Source organism: Macrotis lagotis, chromosome 3, assembly GCF_037893015.1.
Source record: "Macrotis lagotis isolate mMagLag1 chromosome 3, bilby.v1.9.chrom.fasta, whole genome shotgun sequence".
NCBI classification, from domain to species: domain Eukaryota; kingdom Metazoa; phylum Chordata; class Mammalia; order Peramelemorphia; family Peramelidae; genus Macrotis; species Macrotis lagotis.
In genome coordinates this window covers 61,270,486-61,293,028 of record NC_133660.1, presented here as the reverse complement: position 1 = coordinate 61,293,028, position 22,543 = coordinate 61,270,486, and the positions used below count along the sequence as shown (strand labels likewise).

Genomic DNA, 22,543 nt, shown 5'->3' with positions numbered 1-22,543 from the left:
CTCTATATTACCTCACCTGGTGATATCCTCAATTCTCATGGATTTAATTATCATATCTTTGTTGATGATTCACAAAACTCCCTATCCTTCCCCAATCTCTTCTGACCTCTAATCTCACATCTCTAATTTTCAAACATCTCAAATTGGGTATCAAATATATGTCTTAAGATACATCTTAAAAATGTTCAAAGCAGAAATTCTTATTTTCTCTTTACTCTTTCCCCTTCCTACTTTCCCTATTACTACAATGTAGTCCAAATACAGCCAGTGTTGAAAAGGGTGGCCAAGAATACTGTGTCAGATAAGGGAAGGGAGCAAGTTTAAGTTATAGATAAGAGATTGAAAAATGGGAGAGAAAAAGATTTAGGATGAAAGAAAACATCATCTCCTAGTCCCTCAGGTTTACAACTAAAAGTCATCCTTGATTCCTTAACATCTCTCACCTCCCAAATTCTGCTGTCAAGTCTATCAAGATTACCTTTGCAATATTACTTTTTTTATTATTTGTTTCCAATTACATGCAAAGATAGTTTTCAACATTCATCCTTTTGCAACCTTTTGAGTTCCACATTTTTCTAGCACCTTCCCTTCCTTTCCTCCTCCCCATGATAGAGAACAATCTGATATAGGTTGTACAATAGGGTTTAACATATTTCCTTATTAGTCATGTTGTGAAAGAAGAATTAAAACTAAAGGGGAAAAAGTCATGAGAAGGGAAGAAAAACATAAAAGAAGTGATAAAAAGTGAATATAGCATGTCTTGCTTTACATTGAGACTCCATAGTCTTTTTCTCGGGTCATGGAGAGCATTTTCCTTAATAAGTCTCTCAGGATTGTCCTTGATCACTAAACTGTTGAGAGCAGCTAAGTCCATCCTGGTTGATTATCTCACAATGTTGCTATTAATGAGTACAATACTCTCCTGGTTCTACTGCCTTCCCTCAGCAGTTCTTCATGCAGATCTTTTCAGGCTTTTCTGAAGTTCCCTGTTCATGACTTCTTATAGAACAATAGTGCTCCATCACATGCACATTCTATAATTTGTTCAACCAATCCCCAATTGATGAGTATTCTCTCAATTTCCAATTTTTTTGCCACTTTTAAAAAGATATACTATAAATATGTACATGTGGGACTTTTCCCATTTCTTATGATCTCTTTCACCATATTGCCCTTTGGGCATGGTTTCAAATTGCTCTCTAGAAAGACATGGATTTAATTATCATATCTTTGTTGATGATTCACAAAACTCCCTATCCTTCCCCAATCTCTTCTGACCTCTAATCTCACATCTCTAATTTTCAGACATCTCAAATTGGGATCTGCTCAGAACTCCATGAACTGTGCATTAGTGTCCTAGTTACCCCATAACCTCAACAACATAAATTATTTTCCTTTTTTGTCATTTTAGCTAAATAGATGGGTGAGAGGGGACACATCATAGTTGTTTTAATTTACATTTCTCTAATCAATAATGATTTTGACATTTATATATGACTATAGATAGTTTTAATGTCTTTCTCTGAAAACCACCTGATCTTTGACCATTTCTGAATATTCTAATAAATAATAAATAAATAAATATTCTAATAAATATGACTCAGTTCTCTCTATATTTTAGAATTGAGTCCTTTATAAGAAACAGTAGTTGTGAAAATTGTTTTCCAGCTTTCTGCATTCCTTCTAATCTTGGTTGCATTGGTTTTATTTGTACAAAATTTTTAAAATTTAATTTTCCATTTTGCAATTTATGTTCTCTCTCTTTCTCTTGTTTTATTAGAAACTCCTCCCAATTCCATAAATCTGCCAGATAGATTACTTCTTGTTTTCCTAATTGGCTTACGGTATCACCCTTTATCTCTACACCCTCTACCCATTTCAAACTTATCTTTGGCCATGCCTAGTTTTTGATATCCTAGTTTCCAGTTTTCCCAATAGTTTTTTTTTCAAATAGTAAGTTCTTATCCTAGAAACTAGACTCTTTGTATTTAATTAAGCAGCATATTACTGTAGTCTTTACTAATGATTCATTTGTACCTGAACTATTTCATGGATTCAGTTTTCTATTTCTTAGCTAGTAATGGAGAAGCTTGATGACTACCACTTTAAAATATAGTTTTGATCTGTTATAGCTAAGTCACCTTACTTGGCATTTTTTTCATTACTTTCCTTGATATCCTTGATCTATTTTTCCTCCAGATGAATTTTGTTACTATTTTTTCTAACTCCATAATTTTTTTTTGTAATTTGATTGATATTGCACTGAATAAACAATTTAATTTGAATAAAATTGTCATTTTTATATTATTAGCTCCGTCTAAACTTGAGCAATTGACATTTCCCCAATTGTTTAAATCTGACTATTTGTAAGGAAAGTGTTTAGTAATTATATTCATATAATTTCTGGGTTTGTCTTGAAAAGTAGATTCCCAAGTATTTTATGTAGTTTGCAGTTACTTTATTTTGGTTTGGGTTCTTTTCTTTTATTTTTGCAAGGCAATAGGGTTAAGTTACTTGCCCAAGGTCACATAGCTAGGTAATTATTAAGTGTCTGGGGCCAGATTTGAGTTCAAGTTCTCCTGACTCCAGGGCCAGTGCTCTATCCACTGTGTCACCTAGCTGCCCCCTGTAATTACTTCAAATGGAATTTCCCTATCTCTTGTTATTGGGTCTTTGTTGTTAATATATAGAAATAAATAGAAACCCACTTTGTGTGGGTTTATTTTATATCCTGCAACTTTGCTAAGATTGCTGATTGTTTCAAGTAGATATTTTTTAGTTTATTTTCTGGAATTCTCTAAGTATATCATCATATCATCTGTTAAGGGTGAGAGTTTTCTTTCCTCATTGCCTATTCTAATTCCTTTTACTTTTTTCTTTTACTTCTCTTAATGCTAAAACTAACATTTATTTTTCCCACATTTATAAATATTTTTTTATTTTGAGTTTTACAATTTTTCCCCTAATCTTACTTCCCTCCCCCCACCCCCTACAGAAGGCAATCTGCCAATCTTTGCATTGTTTCCATGGTATACATTGATACAAATTGAATATGATGAGAGAGAAATCATATCCTTAAGGAAGAAACATAAAGTATAAGAGATAGCAAGATCAGACAATAAGATATCAGGTTTTTTTTCCCCAAATTTAAGGTAATAGTCCTTGGTCTTTGTTCAAATTCCACAGTTCTTTCTCTGGATACAGATGGTATTCTCCATTGCAGACAGCCTCGAATTGTCACTGATTGTTACACTGATGGAATGAGCAAGTCCATCAAGGTTCATCATTGCCCCCATGTTGCTGTTAGGGCATACAATGTTTTTCTGGTTCTGCTCATCTCACTCAGCATCAGTTTATGCAAATCCCTCCAGGCTTCCCTGAATTCCCATCCCTCCTTGTTTCTAATAGAACAATAGTGTTCCATGACATACACATACCACAGTTTGCCAAGCCATTTCCCAATTGAAGGACATTTACTTGATTTCCAATTCTTTGCCACCACAAACAGGGCTGTTATGAATATTTTGGTACAAGTGATGTTTTTACCCTTTTTCATCATCTCTTCAGGGTATAGACACAGTAGTGGTGTTGCTGGAGCAAAAGGAATATCCATTTTTGTTGCCCTTTGGGCATAATACCAAATTGCTCTCCAGAAAGTTTGGATGAGTTCACAGTGCCATCAATTAGTGTCGCAGATTTCCCACAATCCTGCCAACAATGCTCATTTTTCTTTCTGGTCATAATGGCCCGTCTGAGGGGTATGAGGTGGTACCTCAGAGAAGCTTTAATTTGTATTTCTCTAATAAGAAATGATTTAGAGCAATTTTTCATATGACTATGAATTGCTTTGATCTCATCTGTAAATTGCTTTTGCATATCCTTTGACCATTTATCAATTGAGGAATGGCTGTTTTAAAAAAATTTAACTCATTCTCTATATATTTTAGAAATGAGTCCTTTGTCAGACACATTAGTTGTAAAGATTGTTTCCCAGTTTACCACATTTCTTTTGCTCTTATTTACAGTGGTTTTGTCTGTGCAAAAGCTTTTTAATTTAATGCAATCAAAATCATCTAGTTAGTTTTTAATAATGTTCTCCATCTCTTCCTTGGTCATAAACTGCTTCCCTTTCCATAAATCTGATAGGTAAACTAGTCCTTGATCTTCTAGTTTGTAAAGCTAACATTTCTAATGTAATATAGAGGTGATAATGAACATCTTTGTTTCACCCTTGATTTTATTGGGAATACTGCTTATTCCCATTACTTATAATGCTTACTGATTGTTTTAGATAAATATTGCTTATTATTTTATGAAAAATTTCATTTATTCTTATTTTCTCTAGTGTTTTTAATGGAATGAATACTATATTTTGTCAAAGACTTTTTCAGTATCATATGATTAGTCATAGGATTTCTGCTAGTTTTGTTACTGATTTGGTCAATTATTCCTATTGTTTTCCTAATAGTGAAACATCACTGCAATCCTAGAATAAATCCTACCTGCACATAGTGTATTTTCTTGCATTAATTTCTTTGCTAATATTTTATTTAAATTTTCACATCAATATTTATAAGGGAGATTCAGCTATAATTTTCTTTGTCTGTTTTGTCTTTTCCTAGTTTAGGTATCAGCTCCATGATGTTGTCATAAAAGGAATTTGGCAAAACTCCTTCTCCATTTATTTCTTATATAGAATTGGAATATTTGGTAGAATTTACTTTTAAGTACATCTGACCCTGGAGATTATTTTTAGGGAGTGAATTGATGATTTTTCAGGTTTTTTTCTGAAATAGGGTTATTTCCTCTTCTTTCAATCTGGACAATATATATTTTTATAAATTTTCATTCATTTCACTTATATATCTGATTTATTTTCATAAATTTGTGCAAAATGTCTTTGATTTATAAATTTAATTTCCTCCTCATTGGTGGTGAGTTCACATTTTTTTTTTTATTTTTGATATTGGTGATTTGATTTTCTTTCTTTTTTTAAATCAAACTAACCAAAGATTTTTCTATTTTTATTGGGGATTTTTCATAAAAACTAACTCTTAGTTTTTTATTTAATAGTTCATAAGCTTTCTTACTATCAATTTTATTAATTTTTGATTTTTCAGAATTTCTAATTTTGGTATTTAATTGGGGATTTTTAATTTTTTCTTTTCTTGTTTTTTTTAGTTGCATGCCCAACTCATTGATCTCCTCTTTCTCTATTTTATTCATGTAAGCATTTAGAGATATAAAATTTCCCCTGAAAACTGCTTGGCTTCATCCCACAATTTTTATTATATCGCATCATTGCCATTGTTTTGAATGAAATTGTTGATTATTTCTATGAATTTTTGTTTGATCCACTTGATTCTTTTAAATTATTTAGTTTCCAATATATTTTTTTGAATTTTTTCACTGCCCTTTGTTACATGCAATTTCTGTTGTATCATGACTTGAAAAGAATGTATTTACTATTCTGCTTTTCTGCATTTGATGGGATTTTTATGGCATAATACATGGTCAATTTTTGTGTTGTATCATGTACTGCATATTACTGCATGTACTACTTTCTATCCTCATTCAACTTTCTTCAGAGATCTATCATATCTAACTCTTCTAAAATTCTATTCACCTTCTTAACTTCATTCTTGTTTCCTTTGTGGTGAAATTTATCTAACTCTGAGTGAGGGAGGTTGAGGTCTCCTATGGTTTTGCTGTCTCTGTCTTCCTATAACTCATTTAGTTTCTCCTTCAAGAACTTGGATACCATATCATTTGATAAATATTGATATTACTTCATTGTCTATGGTGCTTTTTTAGGAAGTTGTAGTTTTCTTCTGTATCCTCTTTAATTACGCCATTTTTTGCTTTGGCTTTATCTGAGATCAGGATTACAGCCTCTGCTTTTTTTAAAACTTGAGGTTAAACATAACACATTCTGCACCAGTCTTTTACATTTACCCTGCATCTGTCTGCTTCAAATCTTTCTTGTAAGCAATATATATTGTGGAATTCTAGTTTTTCATCTTCTCTGCTATGTACTTCTGTTTTGTGAAAGAATTCATCTCATTCACATTCACAGTTATGATTACTAACTCTTATTTATCTCCAGTCTATCTCCCCCCTGCTTATACATTTCTCTCTCCTTTCACCAGTGTTTTGTTTCTGATTGCTTCCTCCTTCAATCTGCCCTCCCTTATATTCATCGTCTTCCCTTTCTTTTCTCTTTGCCCTCCTGCTTCCTTGTAGGTTAGGATAAATTTCTAAATCCATTTGGGAATGTATGTTACTCCTTCTTTGAGTCAAATCTGTTGAGAGTAAGATTTATTCAATGATTTTACCCTGTCTTCCTGTCTTCTTTCCCTCTACTATACTAGGTCCTTGGTATATCTTCATGTGTGGTTCTATTTATCCTCTTATGCCTCTTCCTCCTTCTCTCAGTATAATCCTTTTTTTCATGTCTTAACTGTTTTATATCTGTCTTGTTCCTACACCCTCTAAGTATATTCCTTTCCATTGTCCTAATAGAAGTACAATTCCAAAGGATTAAAGGCATTATCACATCATCATCTCTTCATAATCACCCTCTCTGTCCAACTACACTTCCCTCAACTGTCTCATCAGAGATATAATTCTCAAGAGCTAAAAGTACCATCAATCACAATCAATTTATACCCATACCCCCTGTCTAAATGTGCTCCTATCAACTGTTCTAAGATAATAATCAAGATTGGCAAGTATAATTAATTATTCTAAGATAACAATCAAGTTTGTCAAGTATAATCTTCCCATGAAGGAAGGTAGGCAGTTTAGTCTTATTTACTGACAATTTTTTTCTTCTTTCCATTCACCTTTTTATACTCAAGTCATATTTGAAGGTCAAATTTTCTGTTCAGTTCTGGTCTTTGTGTCATGTAAGTTTAAAAGTCATCTATTTCATTGAAAATCCATCTTTCCCCCCCCTGAAAGAATATGCTGAATTTGCCATGGTAGTTGATTCTTGGTAGTAATCTAAGCTCCTTTGCCCTCCAGAATATCATCTTCCAGGTCCTTTGATCCTTTAATATTGAAACTGACAAGTCCTGCATAATCCTGACTCTGGCTCCCTGGTATTTAAATCACTTTGTTTAACTACTTGCTGTATTTTCTCCCTTAATTGAGAATTCTGACACTTGGCAACAATATTCTTTGGAGTTTTTATTTTGAGATCTCCTCCTGGAAGTGATCAATGGATTCATTCAAGGACTATTTTATCTTGTTCTTGGGAGTGTTCCTTGGTAATTTCCTGAAAGTTATGGTTCAGGCTCTTTTTCTAATCATGGCTTTCAGGTAGACTAATAATTAATAAATTATCTCTTCTGGATCTATTTTCCAGGTGGGTCATTTTTCCTAAAAAGTACTTTACTTTTTTTTTCTATTTTTCCCATCTTTTGGTTCTATTTGATAGAATCTTGGTGTCTCGTATAATCATTAATTTCCATTTGTCCAATTGTAATTTTTAGGGTTTTGTGTTTTTCCTTTTGGCTTTTGTTTCTCCTTTTCCAGATAATTAATTTTACTTTTAAATGAATTGGGTTTTCCTTTTCTACTTGATTAATTTTACCTTTAGATGATTGTTTTCCTTTTACAGTTGGTTAATTTTCCTTCTTGATTTCTTTTTCCATTTGACCAGTTTTTACTTTTAAAGGCATTGTATTCTTCAGTCACTTGTTCATAGTTCTTCTGCATGATTCTCATTTCTTTTCTTAATTGTTCTTGATCTCTTCTTTAACTTTTAAAATCCTTTTTGAGCTTTTTAGACAGGCCTTTTATATTTGAAATCAAATCATAATCCCCATTGTGGTTTTTCATGTAGACATTTTGTCACTGCTTTCCCCTCCTGGGATGGCATTTTTATCTTCTCTATTCAGATTTGATTTTTAGCTCATTTTGAAAGTTGAGTTCTGCTCTTGGGGCACAGGATGTACTGTCCCATGCAATTTTGCTGCTGCCTGAGAATCTTGTCCCTGTTTTCTTGCTCTGATATCTCAGGGGATCACAGTTTTCTTCCTATGTTAGGATTGTCCAACTAAGTTCTGCCTGCTGTACGAGTGTTCCTGAACTTGAATTTACCCTTGTGAGCTGGGGTTGGGACCCTCACTGCTGACTGCTGAACTGCTGACCTGCTGAGCTAGGACCTGAGCTGCAATGCAGCTAAGAACCTCCTGCTAGCTTCCCAGATCTCCTGACTTTTCTGGGCTACATTCCCATTTTATGCATATGAGACTGACTTTTTTCTGAAGTTTCTCCAAGATAGCCTAAGTTGAAAACTTGGGACAGTACCTCCTGTAGGTTCTGTCATTTTAGGGTCTATCTTTTCCAAATAATTCCATCCAAAGTTGTTTTCGGAAAAGGTTTGGGAACTTCCTAGCTTCTTGGCACCATCTTGGCTCCATTCAGGAAATTTTGCAATATCTGTTTAATGCAACTCTTTCTCTACTCTGCTATCTACTACTCTACACTGCTATGTATTCTACCCTGTTATCACTCTGGTCCAGGACTTCAACATCTCACAAGAGGATTATTGTAATAACTGCTGATGAGCTTGCCTGATTTAAGTCTCTTCCCATTTCACTAAAGTGATTTTCTCTAAAGGACAGGTACAGCCATGTCACTCTCTTATAAAATATACTTCAGTGACTCTCTTTCACCTCCAGGATCAAATACAAAATTTACCAATGGAAACCCTTCATAGTCTATCCCTCTCCACCCTTTCCAGTCCTTTTATATCTTACTTTCTACCACATATTTTCAGTCTAATGACACTGCCCTCCTGGTTATTCCATGGACAAGACATTCCATCTCTTGATTTCAGGCATTTTCTCTGGATGTCCTGGTACTTACTGACATCACTGGCTTCTTTTTTTAAAAAAAATTATTTATTTAAGTCAATAGGGTTAAGTAACTCTCTCACGATCACACAGCTAGGCAATCATTAAGCATCTGAGGTTACATTTGAATTCATGACCTCAGGACTCCAGGGTGGATGCTCTATCCATTGTGCCACCTAGGTGCCCCATCCCTGGCTTCTTTTACTTCCCAACTAATATCCCATCATTTTAAAGGAGCTTCCTCCAACCCCTCTTAATTCCAATGCCTTCCTCTGTTATTTCCTATTTATCCTTTATTTAGCTTGCTTGTTTATATTTGTTTTCATCTTGTTCCCTCCATTATATTGTAAGTTCTTTGAAGGGAAGGAACTGTCTTTTGCCTCCTTTAGTAGACACATTAAATGCTTATTGATTGATTGACCATTATTAAGTTCTCACCATGTTGGGAGTTTAAAAATAATATCGAAAATTTCTACAATCTTGGGGCATTACTCTACCACATACATCTCATCTAAGTATCATTTAAATTATATGAGCATTTGAATGGCAAAACAAGCAAACACATTCCAGCATAGTATAGAAGAGAGGAAGGTCAACAGGGATTTATTTAATGTCTACTATGTACCTATGTCCCAGAAACAGCATCAAGCATTAAGTATAAAAAATGCAAAATAACAACAACAAAAAAGAAACAGTCCCCATTCTAAAGGAGCTTAGAGTCTGATTACATATTTTCTATGTGATTTAGAGTGAATCAACTCAACTTCTCAACCTAGGCAAATTTTTAAGGATAAAAGTTGCAGAAACAGTGATAACCTACAATGGTAGAAGGAATTTCCTCATGAGGGAGATCCCTATATCAATTAAATCACAGATCTGAGCTCCATACTTACCCTTATCTTTATTTATGAAATCTCATTAGGGTACAATTAGTGGATTGTACAAAAGAATCTATTGTAATATCTTTAGAATATTTTGATGGTTTGAAATATGATTATCTCAAGAGGACAAAAGAATAATGCTTCAAGGAGGCTGTCACAGATACACAACTTGCAGCAATTTGGTATGGCTGAGCTTCTGCAAAGATAAACAAAGAGAAACAGAGGAAGATAGAGACAGTCTGACAGAGAGACAGAGAGAGAGAGAGAGAGAGAGAGAGAGAGAGAGAGAGAGAGAGAGAGAAGAGAAGAGAAAAAGAGTAACAGAGACAGAGACTATGAAAGAGAGAGACAGAGAATGACAGAGAGAGAGAGAGGGAACAATAGAGTCAGAGGAGAGGGAAAGAGAAACAGCAAGCAAATTGCCCTGCCCTTCCCCCCAAAAAGCATTTCTCTTTTGATAAAATGCTATGAGCAGACCATGAATCTAAGGTATTATGTATATTCTTATGTCATGGACAATTTGAGGAGACCAAAGCTCTTTGTGTACAAAAACTCTTAAGATCACTGTTGCAAGGTCAACATGCAGAGAACAAAACTGCTTAGCTCGTCACAGAAGGAAGTCGAGACAGCCAAGTAATAACCACTCCCAAGACTATTATTCCTGGATGTGTACATTATGGGTGATGGATTGTTCATGTTACATCCATCAATGGCATCATCTCTGAGGGGTGGGTGTGGGGGAGGGGTGGAGCACAGTAGAGTACTCATAATCATTAGGAGCAGCTGGGCTTCATTCCCAGTTCTCCTTATTACTTGCTAACCAGTCCTGCTATCTTTTGCCATTCTACCCTTATGCTCTCTATACAACTAATAGGGACTCCAAGGGCTAGTATCCATCAAGCCCTTTGGACTTGTCAAATGAAAGACATGATAAAATCCCACATGGTGTTATTATCATCTCTCCTGGCCTCTGAGCTTTTCAGAAAAGTAGCTATAGGTATCAGGTAAAGGGTGGGGCATCTATTCCTTTCAGACACCGTAGGGAGGCAAGAGAGTTAGAGACAAATCACCAAGAAACAATATGTACTACTTTTCACCAGTCCCAATAATCTTTGGAGGTGAGTCAGGACAGTGCCAAACAACATTCCTACCCCCCTAGAAACCTGGGTGTGGAGAGCAGTGGCCATCTCTAAGCACCTCTCAGAGAATTGTGTAGGCAAGGGAAAGCCCTCCCATTTTGTCCTCACTTCAACTCCCATAATCCCTATCCTTACTTAGCCTGTGAGTCACAGGGCAGTTGCATCTGATATGCATCTGCATGGATCACTTGTGTTTGAGCAGGGAATTTCAAGCTACTGCCTGCCTGTAATAAGGGGGTGAGAGGGGGAGGAAATTCTATGCAAGGATCTCCAAATGCTAGATAGTAGCCAACTAGCAGAAACTCTAGGGCATGTGGCTGATTTTCTCTTTCAGGGCCACCACCAAATTAAGAGACATGCAATATTTTCCATCCCCTTTGTGAACTGGATTTCTTTGTGTGTGTAAGTCAGACTGTCAGGGAAAGTTTCCTGTGAATATGTAAGCAAGCTTTGTGTTTATTTTTATTGCCTTTCCTCTGGTTTCCGGACTCTAGGCAGACTCAGTCCCCACCAAAACTTTGATGGTTATAATGCAATGCAATTAACTGGCAACCAATAAAAATTGGTGTAGTGAATAGATTATAAGATTTTTAACCGGAAAGGAATAGAGATATTCTATGGTATAGCAATCCTTTTTGTGCACTGTGAGCCCTTTTTACGGTTTGATGAAATCTATGGATCCTTTCTCAGAGTAATATTTTTAAATACATGAACAAAAGGAACCAATATTTTGAAGTACAGCCATCAAAAATATTTATTAACAATCAAGTTTGTGGACAACAAATGAAGAATCCCTGATTGAATCAAGTTCCATCACTTTGTGAATGAGGTCCAGAAAAATTGATTTGACCAAAGACACCCAGAAAATAAGTAAAAGAACTTTATTTTGAAGCCAGGTCATTTAACACCAACCTTGATACTCTTGCCACTTATCCCATTCTGGAAAGACAATATTTCCTAAGGCAACCACGGGGGGAAAGGGAGAAGCAAAAAAAAAAAGACCCAGCCTTTAGATAAAGAATCAGTCTACAGTATTAGGTTAGCAAAGAAAATAAAATTTTTGTTAAATAAAACATTAAAATTAAAAATAAAACATTTTCTATTTCAAGAGTGATTTTCTTTCCATCTCAACTCTCCCTTTAGAATTTGAAATGATATTCCCATTCTCTTCTTTAGTCTGTTCTCGCCTATTTCTCCAGGAATTCATGTTCCCAGCACTTAATTTCCTTATCTTTTCCAAGTGCTGTGTAAATACGACATTGCCTCAGTGTTTTAGAAACAGCAGATTTAATAGAAATTAGTATGCTAGAATAGATAGATGATAGATTTTTTCAATTAATAAGCTTTTTTTATTTTAAATTATGGGATATTTAACAAATTTACATATCATCCTTGCTCAGGGTCCATGTTAATTTTCTCAGTATCATACTAATTTTAGTACATGTATTGCCAAAGAGAGTATTAATCGAATGATAGCTAGATAAGATCTAGTTGATAGATAATAGATAGATGATAGAAAATTCATTGACTAATAGATAATAGAAATAGATGATTAATTGTTTGATAGATGAAAAATGTTAGACATAGATGTATAAATATCTCCATGAACATATGTACATATTTTCTCTCTAATGTACACCTTGGTAGAAATAACATCTTCAAATAGTTTTATTGGGATTCCCTTCTTAATGGAAATTATTAATATCTATATTTTATATATGACCTTAAAGTCCTCTGAAACTATCTCACCATGAGGAGGGGGTGATATTTTCCCCTGCCAATGGAACAAACTTTGCTGAAAAGGCATAAGTATGACTTGTGTAGCAAATACATATGTAAGTCACAAAATGGTCCATTAAATATAGAGGGGTCTTAATCAATGGAGCAAATACCCATGCCACTGAAATTCTTAAGTGCTGATTACAGTATGCATAATGTTATCTATAAAGTAAAGCTTCTTTACTCAATTGACTTCTTAAATTCAATATATACATTGTTCAATTCATTTCTAAATAGCTCTGGCTAAATATTGTTATTGTCTTTCTTGAATAGTAAGCCTCAGGGGTCTAAATCCATATTTCATTATGGCTTCTTAAATATTGTGCAGTACTTAGGATAGTGATGCTTTCAAAAGTGATGAATGTCAGTTTTTATGATTATTGTAATTTACGACATAACATTTCTAAGAAAATTGGTGAATTTTGTTTTTATTTTAAATGTTATCTTAAAGCTCATATTAAAAATTGCTGAAGAATGTAGCAAAGACCACTAAATAAGTGACAATATGAATATTCATACATGCCTAGATCCACACTCAACACACCTACCTTCAAGGCCACATGGACATGACTATGAATGAGATAAACAATATCTCTACATGGTGGAGGACAACTATTTTACACATCATCACTCATACTTTAAAACTTCAAGAGATCTATAAAATCTTTGGTGTGGGTACTCCCTCCACTGAAGATTATAGTTCCTCTAAAGATTACAGTTGATACTTTTCAGGTTTCTGGGGTCAGAACAAATTTGTTATCTGCTGATTGATCTTCTGCTGTTAAATTTCTGAATTTATTTGTAAGTCTTTGTGGGAAAGATACCATTATGTGAAGTCTTTCTAGCTTGGCACACTATACCAGAGTTTTGAATAGATGAACAAATAAATGAATGAATGAAAAAGTATATATTAAGTATGCAATATATGCAAACCCTGTCCCAATCATTGATAATTAAATAGAAAGTAAGACACTCTGCTCTCAAGGGGCTCATTCTAATGGGGAAACCATACATATAGGAGTTTCAGCTGCTTCACTTAGAAAGGCCCTATGATTCTGAGGGTCTAGCAGCAAAGGAGATGGTAATACATCTTCCTTACCTTTCAGTGACAAAACTATATCCAGTCTCACAAAACCAAAAATGAAATAATTCTTGTTTTCCAGAAGCTCACATTCTATAGGGGAGGCAACATGTACATACATAACCATATATAAAAGTAAATATAGAGTAATTTTGGGAGGAATCACTAGCACATGGGGGATTGGGGAGTAAGAAAGGTCTCATGTAGAAACCGTTGAGGGAAAAAAATTAAAGAAGCAAAGGTGAGGCATGAGTTCATTTCAGTCAGATATCAGGATATCTAGATTATATAGACATTTAGAAGTTTGGGTCTTTCTTACCCATTTCTTGTCATCACCTTTGCCAAATCCAATTCAATTTGACTAGGATTCAAAGCATACTATGTGAGGTACTTGGGACAAAAAAGAAAAGACAAAATAAAGTGAAATTCAAGTCCTACCTTAAAGGAGCTCAAATTCTGCAGGAGACTTCAATGTTTCTAGGTAAATAAATACAAGATCATTTGAGGAGGGAGAGGGTACTGATAAACATATATAATTACACAGTTCTAGTATTTAGAGTATTTGGACCCCTGAGAGCTTACTATTCAAGAAAGACAATAACAATATCTAGCCAGAGCTATTTAGAAAGGAATTGAACAAATGGATATTGAATTTAATTATAGACAATATCTATTCCAAACTCTGTCTCAGTCATTAAGGCCTCCCCCTGCACACACACACACACACACACACACACACACACACACACACACACTCACTCATCCATTCCATTCAGTATATTTCCATGGTTTTAGAAGAAAACAGCACATGTGTATTTAATCTGTCAGAAACAATTGAAATTATTTTATTAAAATATATTTTAAGATTTCTAAAAAAGCTGAAAAATAAAGATCATTTGAACCCTCTCACTAAGTTCCTAAACTCTCCTGAGACTTGAGTCAGAGCAGGAAAGATTATGGACATGGCAATCATTCTGAAGGTTGGCTTCCATACCATTGTCAGAGGAGGGTCTGGCAGTATTGATCAAGAACAAATAATATAACATGATGTGTGCTGTAGAAAAAGTCTACCCTGTCATGCAATGAGTAGAAGCAGACTCATTATACAATTAATAATATTTTCCTGATGGACATTAAAAACTATGAGTTTTTAAATGACAATTTCATTTGTAAAACCTTTACTTTTGAAATTTTCTCATTTTATTGCCCATTTCACCCCCTCTTTCACTCAATTTAATTTCTTTCTGAAACAATAATATATAGTTCAAATAATATTTTCCCCTGATGACTGGGAAATTCCACTTCCCAGACTCCAACTATAGCTTTTATTGCTCACTTCTTCCTTTATCATCTTTCCTCTGAGAAATACAGCTCCTGACAACTCATATCATTTCACTTAAGTGAAATTGTGAATTAAACCATAGCCCAATACAATCAATAAATAAACATTTAAGTGCCTACTGTGTGTCAATCACTTTTCATATTGCCTCAAAAATAGAAATACTTTTCTAAATGCTTTGTTGAAATCCAGATGAAGTGTGTATCTACAATAATCCCCTAATCTATTTTTTCTAAATCCTTCAACAGAAAAGCAATAAGGATGTGACCTGTTCTTTATGAAATCACATTGCATTCTTTTCTAATTCATGGATAATCTCTATAGGGACAGCTAAATGATGCAGTGAATTGAGTGCCCAACCTGGTATCAGGAGACTCAGAGTTCATTTTTAGTCTTAGATACTTACTTGCTGTGCGACTCTGGCAAGTCACTTAACTCTCTTTTCTTCCATTTCCTTCCTCGTCTATAAAACAAGCTAGAGAAGGAAATGGCAAACTCTTCCAGTATCTTTGCCAAGAAAATGTCAAATGGAGTCACAAAGATTTGGACACAACTGAAACGATGCAACAACATCAACAAAATGAACTCCCCACACACTTCATAATTTGCAGAATTGAAGTTGATTGACTTATAATTTACAGGCTTCATCCTCTTTATTTATTTTTGAAATCTGGAATATTTACCATGTCTCAGATCTAGAGGAGCTCCTCTATTCTCCATGATCTTTCAACTATAACTGACAGTGGATCAGTTATAATATCTGGCAGGTTTGGGTTGGGCTTCTTTTTCTTTTCTTTTTATTTTTTTACTAAGTGATTGTCTAGTTCATTGAGGCTGGAAGTCTTGGATCAATTAAGGTCATTTAAGGACTTTTTACATCTCTTTACTAATCTTGGCCTCTTGTCAGAGAAAACAGAAGCAAAATAAACAATGAACAGCTCTTCCATCTCTCTGCTGGCAGTTATCATTATCCTACCTTCTTAAGTAGTCATAGTATCATAGATTTTGAACTTAAAGGGACCCCAAATGTTTTCCTAGTCCAATTTTGAATTTTGCAGATGATGAACTGACATTCAGATATTTAAATTACTTGCTCAGTTACACATCCAATATGTCTGATGACAAAGATATATTCTGTAGTCAAAAATTGGCTATGCAAGTCTGACTGTTCCTATCTCGTGTTTTAATCAAGAATATCTTCAGCATGTGACCAAACCATTCCCTTGAGTGCAGGATATTTAGAAAAGACTAGTATCTCTCATGTGAGGGCTTACCAAGCCTTTTTAAGAGATGATCATCCATTTTAGAGTGACTACCTCTCTCCCTGTCCTCACTTGTAGCTTCAAGAAGCTATAGCATGTTAGTAGCCACATCCTTGTAAGCTGTTTAAACTGGTGGGTTAAATCAGGGTGAAGGTAATTAAGGGATCTCAAACTCATTATTGAGCTAGAAGGGTGTCTTCCCCAGGCGTGTAAAGCTAAAATGGGAAGATAACAGTTGTTCTAAGGACTATGAAGGAAGTGGAAGCAGATGCTGTGGAGCACTTAGAACTTGACTAAATATTGAAGATTTCAACACCATCCATTGCATTGTAGGCCGTGTTAGACATCTTGACTTTTATCTTGCCACTGGACTTCAGTGACTCTGGAATAGAAGGGGACTGACAACTTTGCGAGAATCATCCAAACCACTTTTACCAACTTCAAATTCCTGTGGTGACAGGCAAGTAATGAAGCAGCAGGTGTAGAAACACTGGGAACTTTAGTCACCACCTGCCCACAGGCAGACCAGGCCAGAGGGTTATCTTCTCACTGGAAGCAGCAGTGGGATTCAGAAGCCCCCCTGGATGTCTAAGCAATGTTTCTGAAGAATTGCATTGCTCGGCGTGGCTAGGTGGCGCAGTGGACAAAGCACCTGCCCTGGAGTCAGGAGTACCTGGTTCAAATCCAATCTCAGACATTTACTAATTACCTAGCTGTGTGGCCTTGAACAAGCTACTTAACCCCATTTGCCTTGAAAAAAACCTAAAAAAAAAGAATTGCTCTGCTCAAATTTTGGTGTGAGGAAGGACCTAAAAAAGACATCCTAAAAATTGTCTGCTTCATCCAACTCTGGTCTGTTTGCCACTGCAGGCAGGAATCCTACCCTGTAATCAAAACATCCCCTCCAAAAATATGCAAATGTGAAGATGATTCCACTCACCAGTGGTACATGGAATGTGCACAGGCTTAAAAGCAAGACAAAATCTAGTAGACCAATCTGAAAGACGAACTGCATTAGTTGTAAGAAAACTCAGCAGATCTCATATTCATACAGAAGCCTTGAATGAAATATGGCTGGTAAATTAAGATCAACTTACTGAATTCAGAGCTAGGTACACATTTTTCTGGTGCAGTCACTGTAATGGGGGTGCATGAAACTGGTGTAGGTTTTATGATCAAAATTAATCTAGTCAACAAGCTTGAATGACTCTCAAAAGGAGTGAATGCGGGCAGCTTGGTGATGCAGAGGATAGACTTGGTACCAGCCCAGGAGTCAGGAAGATTTCAGTTTAAATCCAGTCTCAGACACATAATAATTACCTAGCTGTGTGACTTTGGGCAAGACACTTAACCCCACTCACTGCCTTGCAAAAAAAACTAAACTAAACTAAAATAAGAATAAAAATAAAATTTGTTTATTTCAACATCTATATTAAAAAAATGGAGTGAATGACAAGTTCATGACAATGCTACTGCAAAGGGTTGTGCTTCTATTGTCAGTGTATAACGCCCACCAAGATGAACCCTGATGAAATCAGAGAAAAAAAAAATGTTTGAATGCCTGGAAATCTTCAACATTAATGTGCTGAAAGAAAGGTCTATAATTCTAGATAACTTTAATGCCAGAGCAGGCACAAATTATCAGACATGGCAGATAGTACTTGAGAGGAATGGAGTTGCAAACAGCCACAGCAACAATCACTCTCTAGAGAATACAAGTGCATTTTATGCTTCCATTTACCTAAATTAAAAAAGAACTCTGTGGCTACACCCTCAACAAACACTGGTATTTAATAGGAGAAAAATAGGATATGAGAGTGAGGAAGGTAGTTTGTGATGCAGAATGCTAGAACAATTATGGACTTATCCTCTCTAAGCTAAATATTTGCATTTAACAAATTAGGCAGCCCCAAGGTAAGATCACCACCAGAAGGTTAAATGTCAAAAGATTATGGCACTTCCCTATGGGGGGGGGCATTTCTTAGTTAACTTGGAAGAAAAACTGAGTCCACATGCAGTTGGTACCAATGGAGCACAAATTAGAGATTTGTATACTATAGTAGCATTTACTCATGTGGACCAAAATTGTGATAAAATTCAGAAGTTGCTAAATGAAAAGCAAGAACTCCACAGGATTTACTAGCAGGATAGATAATCTGTCTCTAAGAAAGAAGTGTTTAATTCCATCGAAAGTTAAGGGTAGGGGCAGCTAGGTAGTACAGTGGATAGAGCGCCGGCCCTGGAGTCAGGAGTACCTGAGTTTAAATCCGACCTCGGACACTTAATAATTACCTAGCTGTGTGGCCTTGGGCAAACTACTTAGCCCCATTGCCTAGCAAAAACCTAAAAAAAAAAGAACTTTAAGGGTAAATGAAACTTAGGGAAGAGGCAGGATTCTTAGTTCAGTAAGAAGGCAGATGAAATTAAGTTTTATGGTTATAGTAAGAATCCAAAATACTTTCATGATGCCTTGAAGGATAGTTATGGACCAAAAACTTATGGAGCATTCTAATTATTCAGTGCTGATGAAGCTATATTAATTAGTGATGAGGATATAATCTTATAAATATTAGCTGAATACTTCCAATAGGTTCTCAACAGACCATCATCAATCAATGCTGAAGCCACTCACCAATTATTTTAGGTTGAAGTCAATTCATCTCTAGTCAAACTTCCATATGAAGAAGATATCTTGAGAGTCATTAAAGTCCTCTTTTGTGGCAAAGTGGTTGGTGCTGATTCTATGACAGGGGGTGCTGCTTCATACAAAAGTTGATGGAAATTTTCCAGGTTATAAGACAAGAGGAGGTTATCCCCAAGAGTTCAAGGATGTCTCCATTGGTCTTCTCTCTAAATATGTTGTTCTGTGGAAATCACAGAGAGGGGTCTCTCTCTTAGTCACTGCAAGCAGCATTCTTGCAGAGTCCTACATAATAGGCTGATTCTTCACTTGGAAGAGGATCATCTACCTGGGAGCCAGAGTAACTTCTGAAAGGGCCAAGAAATAGTTGATATGGTATTAACTACTTGACATCTCTAGGAGAAATGCCAGGAGTATAACAGAAATCTGCCTACAATATTCATTAATTTAACCAAGGCCTTGTGGAAAATTATGCCAAAATTTGTTCGCTCCAAGAAGTTCACCAGTATTGCATGTCAGTTTCATGATCAATGCTTGCACAGTATTTTGGATAATAAACAATGCTCTCAAGCATTTTACAGATGTTTTTAGTGATGTTGCTGGATGTTTTCAACAAGGATGAAAACATTAAAGTCAACTACTGTACTGATAAATTATTATTTGCTGTGCTGTAAATTATTTAACTTGAAAAGGCTACAACCAAGACTAAAATGGAGGAAGAGCTGGTGTGTTAATTTTGGTCACAATTAATTGCATTGTCAATACATACTCTGAAGCTGAAATGCATCAGAGTTTATATTGATTCTCTGTTGTTTGTGATAATTTTGGCCCAACAATTAACACCAAGAAAATAGATGTTCTCTTCCAATCAGTACCATGCCATACATATGTGGAACTATCAGTTAAAGAAAATAGAGAAACTTTGAATGTTGAAGATAAGTTCATTTATCCTAGCAGTATATTTTTCAGGAATGTATGTACAGATGATGAGATTTGACACAAGCTTCACTAGCACTAATCCAATGTTTGGGAAATTCTGAAGTAAAGTCTGGGAGAGAAGAGGTATTAGAATGCTTCCAAACTGAAGATCTATAGTACAGCTGGCTGGCCTCACTGTTTGCTGTTGAAAACTAAACTATACCAGCACTATGCCAGGAAACTGAATTGCTTCCATTTGAATTGTCTTAGGAAGATTCCAAAGATCTCCTGGGAAGATAAAGTACTGGACACTGAGTTTGTTTCTCAAGTTGAACTGCCAAAGATTCAAATTCTATAGCTGAGAACATGACTCTAATGGACTGGCCACATTGTTCAAATGCCAAAAGTATGTTTGCTTAAAATATTATTTTATAGAGAACATTCACAGAACAAATGCTCACATGGAAGTCAGAAGAAGTGAAACAAGGACACTCTCAAGGTCTCTCTAAAGGACTTTGAAATGGATTGTGAGACATCCATTATCTTTTAGCCTCTCCTGGAAGCTTCTTTTTGAGATATCTTGAAGCAAGATCTCTATTGAGATTAAATTTATCTCAGTAAATTTAAAATTATCTTCTGCAAAAATAGCTTTTGTGGGTTTTTACTCAAGTCTAGTCTTTCTCCCCCATATTATCTTGTTAAAGTAATTTCCGCTTTCTCATATGTTGCATCAGATGCTGAGATGACAGGATAGGAGACTCCACAACTTCACTTCAGGCAATGAAGGAAGAAAATGTGTTCCCATTGACTAGATGATCTAGCTTGCTAAGGAGATTCCCACAAGGATGGCAAAGCTCCAGGGCTGCCTACTTGAACAGTGACAAGCTTTACCCTCCTCCCTTGCTGCTAAGGAAACATTTAATTAGCACCTTGAATCAGGTGAGTTATAATCACAAAATTGTTAGTTAAATTCTTTACTCTTGCTCAGCTACTTGTTGTGAGGAGAATGAAAGTTACGTCATATGGAAAATAATTGTAAAAAAATGAAGATATTTAGTCAAGAAGAAACCAGTGAAGGAAGAAAGATGAGCATGAATATTATCTCCAAATGCTTGAAAGGTGTCATGTGAAATAATGACTATTAATGTAAATCTAGATCATTTGCTCTAATTTTGTCCTTTTATTTTACTTATGTTGAATACCCCCAAAAAGGTTAAAGGGGAATAGTCATAGAGAGAAAATGTTAGGAAGAATTTTCTAACAATTAATGGTGTTTGAAAATGAAATAATCTGCCTTATTAACAGAACCCAAGCCTTGAAACCCACTAGTGTTGGACTGTCCTTTCACTAGTGAAGATCAAGGCCATGCCTGTATGAGTGGCAAGGCACAGCTGTCAAGGGCAAGGGAGAAGATAAATCTGGTCTTTTTAGGCTCTGAGCTCTTCAGCCTCTAAGGATTCTTCAGGCTTTCAGTTTCAAGAGAAAGATACACAATGCCACATTCTCTTTTGGGGACCTGAAGAGAGGAAAAAGGTTGGGGGAAAATAAAATCAAGAGTGGTGCCAACATTCTCCAACATGTCCCTATTCCCAGATTGTTACAGTAGAAACTTTGAGAAACTTCTGCATTTGTTGAGATATGAGTCTGTCACTCACATTTGAGCAGAGATATTTTGCTAGCTTTCACTTTGTAGTGTCTGACAAGTATTTTAACTGTACTTTCTATGATTTCTGGATGAGTGGGGTTCTTTGCTATTTGTTATGCTTTCTTTTTTGCAAAACTGCTATTTGATGGGAAGTGAGTAAAGTTCCAGATTTAAACTTGAGTTTTTCCTTTTCCCACGAATAGCTTAGCATGAACTTGAAAATATACCCTAAGACTAATAATTATTTCAAGGTATAAATACATTCAATTCTAGCCTGGTGTCCCTCTCTTTGAAGAGAACAGGTTGGTGGACCCCGGCTACAATCGCTACTTTGGTTTCTCAATCAGAATTAAAGTCTCCCTTGAAGAAAGGTAGGGGAGAAGAGATTACTGTTGTTTATTCTGCTTCTCCATCCATGCTCCATGCAGAGGACAGCTTTCACAATAGAACTATATATCTGGTTTTGGGTAGTCACCTAAGCTCATAACTCTAGAGTCATTTTTTTTAAATCTTCACTCTTCTAAACATCAATATTCAACCATTTACTAAATTATGTTTATTTTACCTTCCTAACATCTTTCCCTTTAGTCATTTAACCTAAATTAGGTACCCTAATTTTACACTAATTTAGGTAACTCTCCTAATTCTGGGAGTCTCACTCCCTCTGTAACCCATATTTGTGCACAGGTTTAACCATCTCACTCCCATGCTCAAGAAAGTCCACCACTCTCTTAATTCCTCTAGGATCAAATAAAATTCTTAGAAACATCATTTAGAACCTTGTAAAAGCTGTTAAAACTAATGTTCAAGATTTCTTATAAATTGTTCTTCATACAGTCAAACTGTCCTACTTTCTGTCCCTTACACAGGATGTTCTATCTCCCAACTCTGTCTTTTTATTAACTGATATTTTATTTTTCCAGATACATGTTATGAAAGTTTTTCAGCCTTCAATCATATGCATATGCATATTTTTAAGATACATAATTTCCTT

The 22,543-nt window shown here is 35.4% G+C and overlaps 1 non-coding gene across 1 annotated transcript; it reads right to left on the bottom strand.

Annotated features, from left to right (window-relative positions):
* Nucleotides 1-12,239: 12,239 nt before the first annotated feature.
* LOC141519731 (U6 spliceosomal RNA) lies at nt 12,240-12,346 on the bottom strand. Its single transcript, XR_012477382.1, has one exon. It is a non-coding gene; the product is annotated as a U6 spliceosomal RNA (small nuclear RNA).
* Between the last annotated feature and the right edge of the window lie 10,197 nt (nt 12,347-22,543).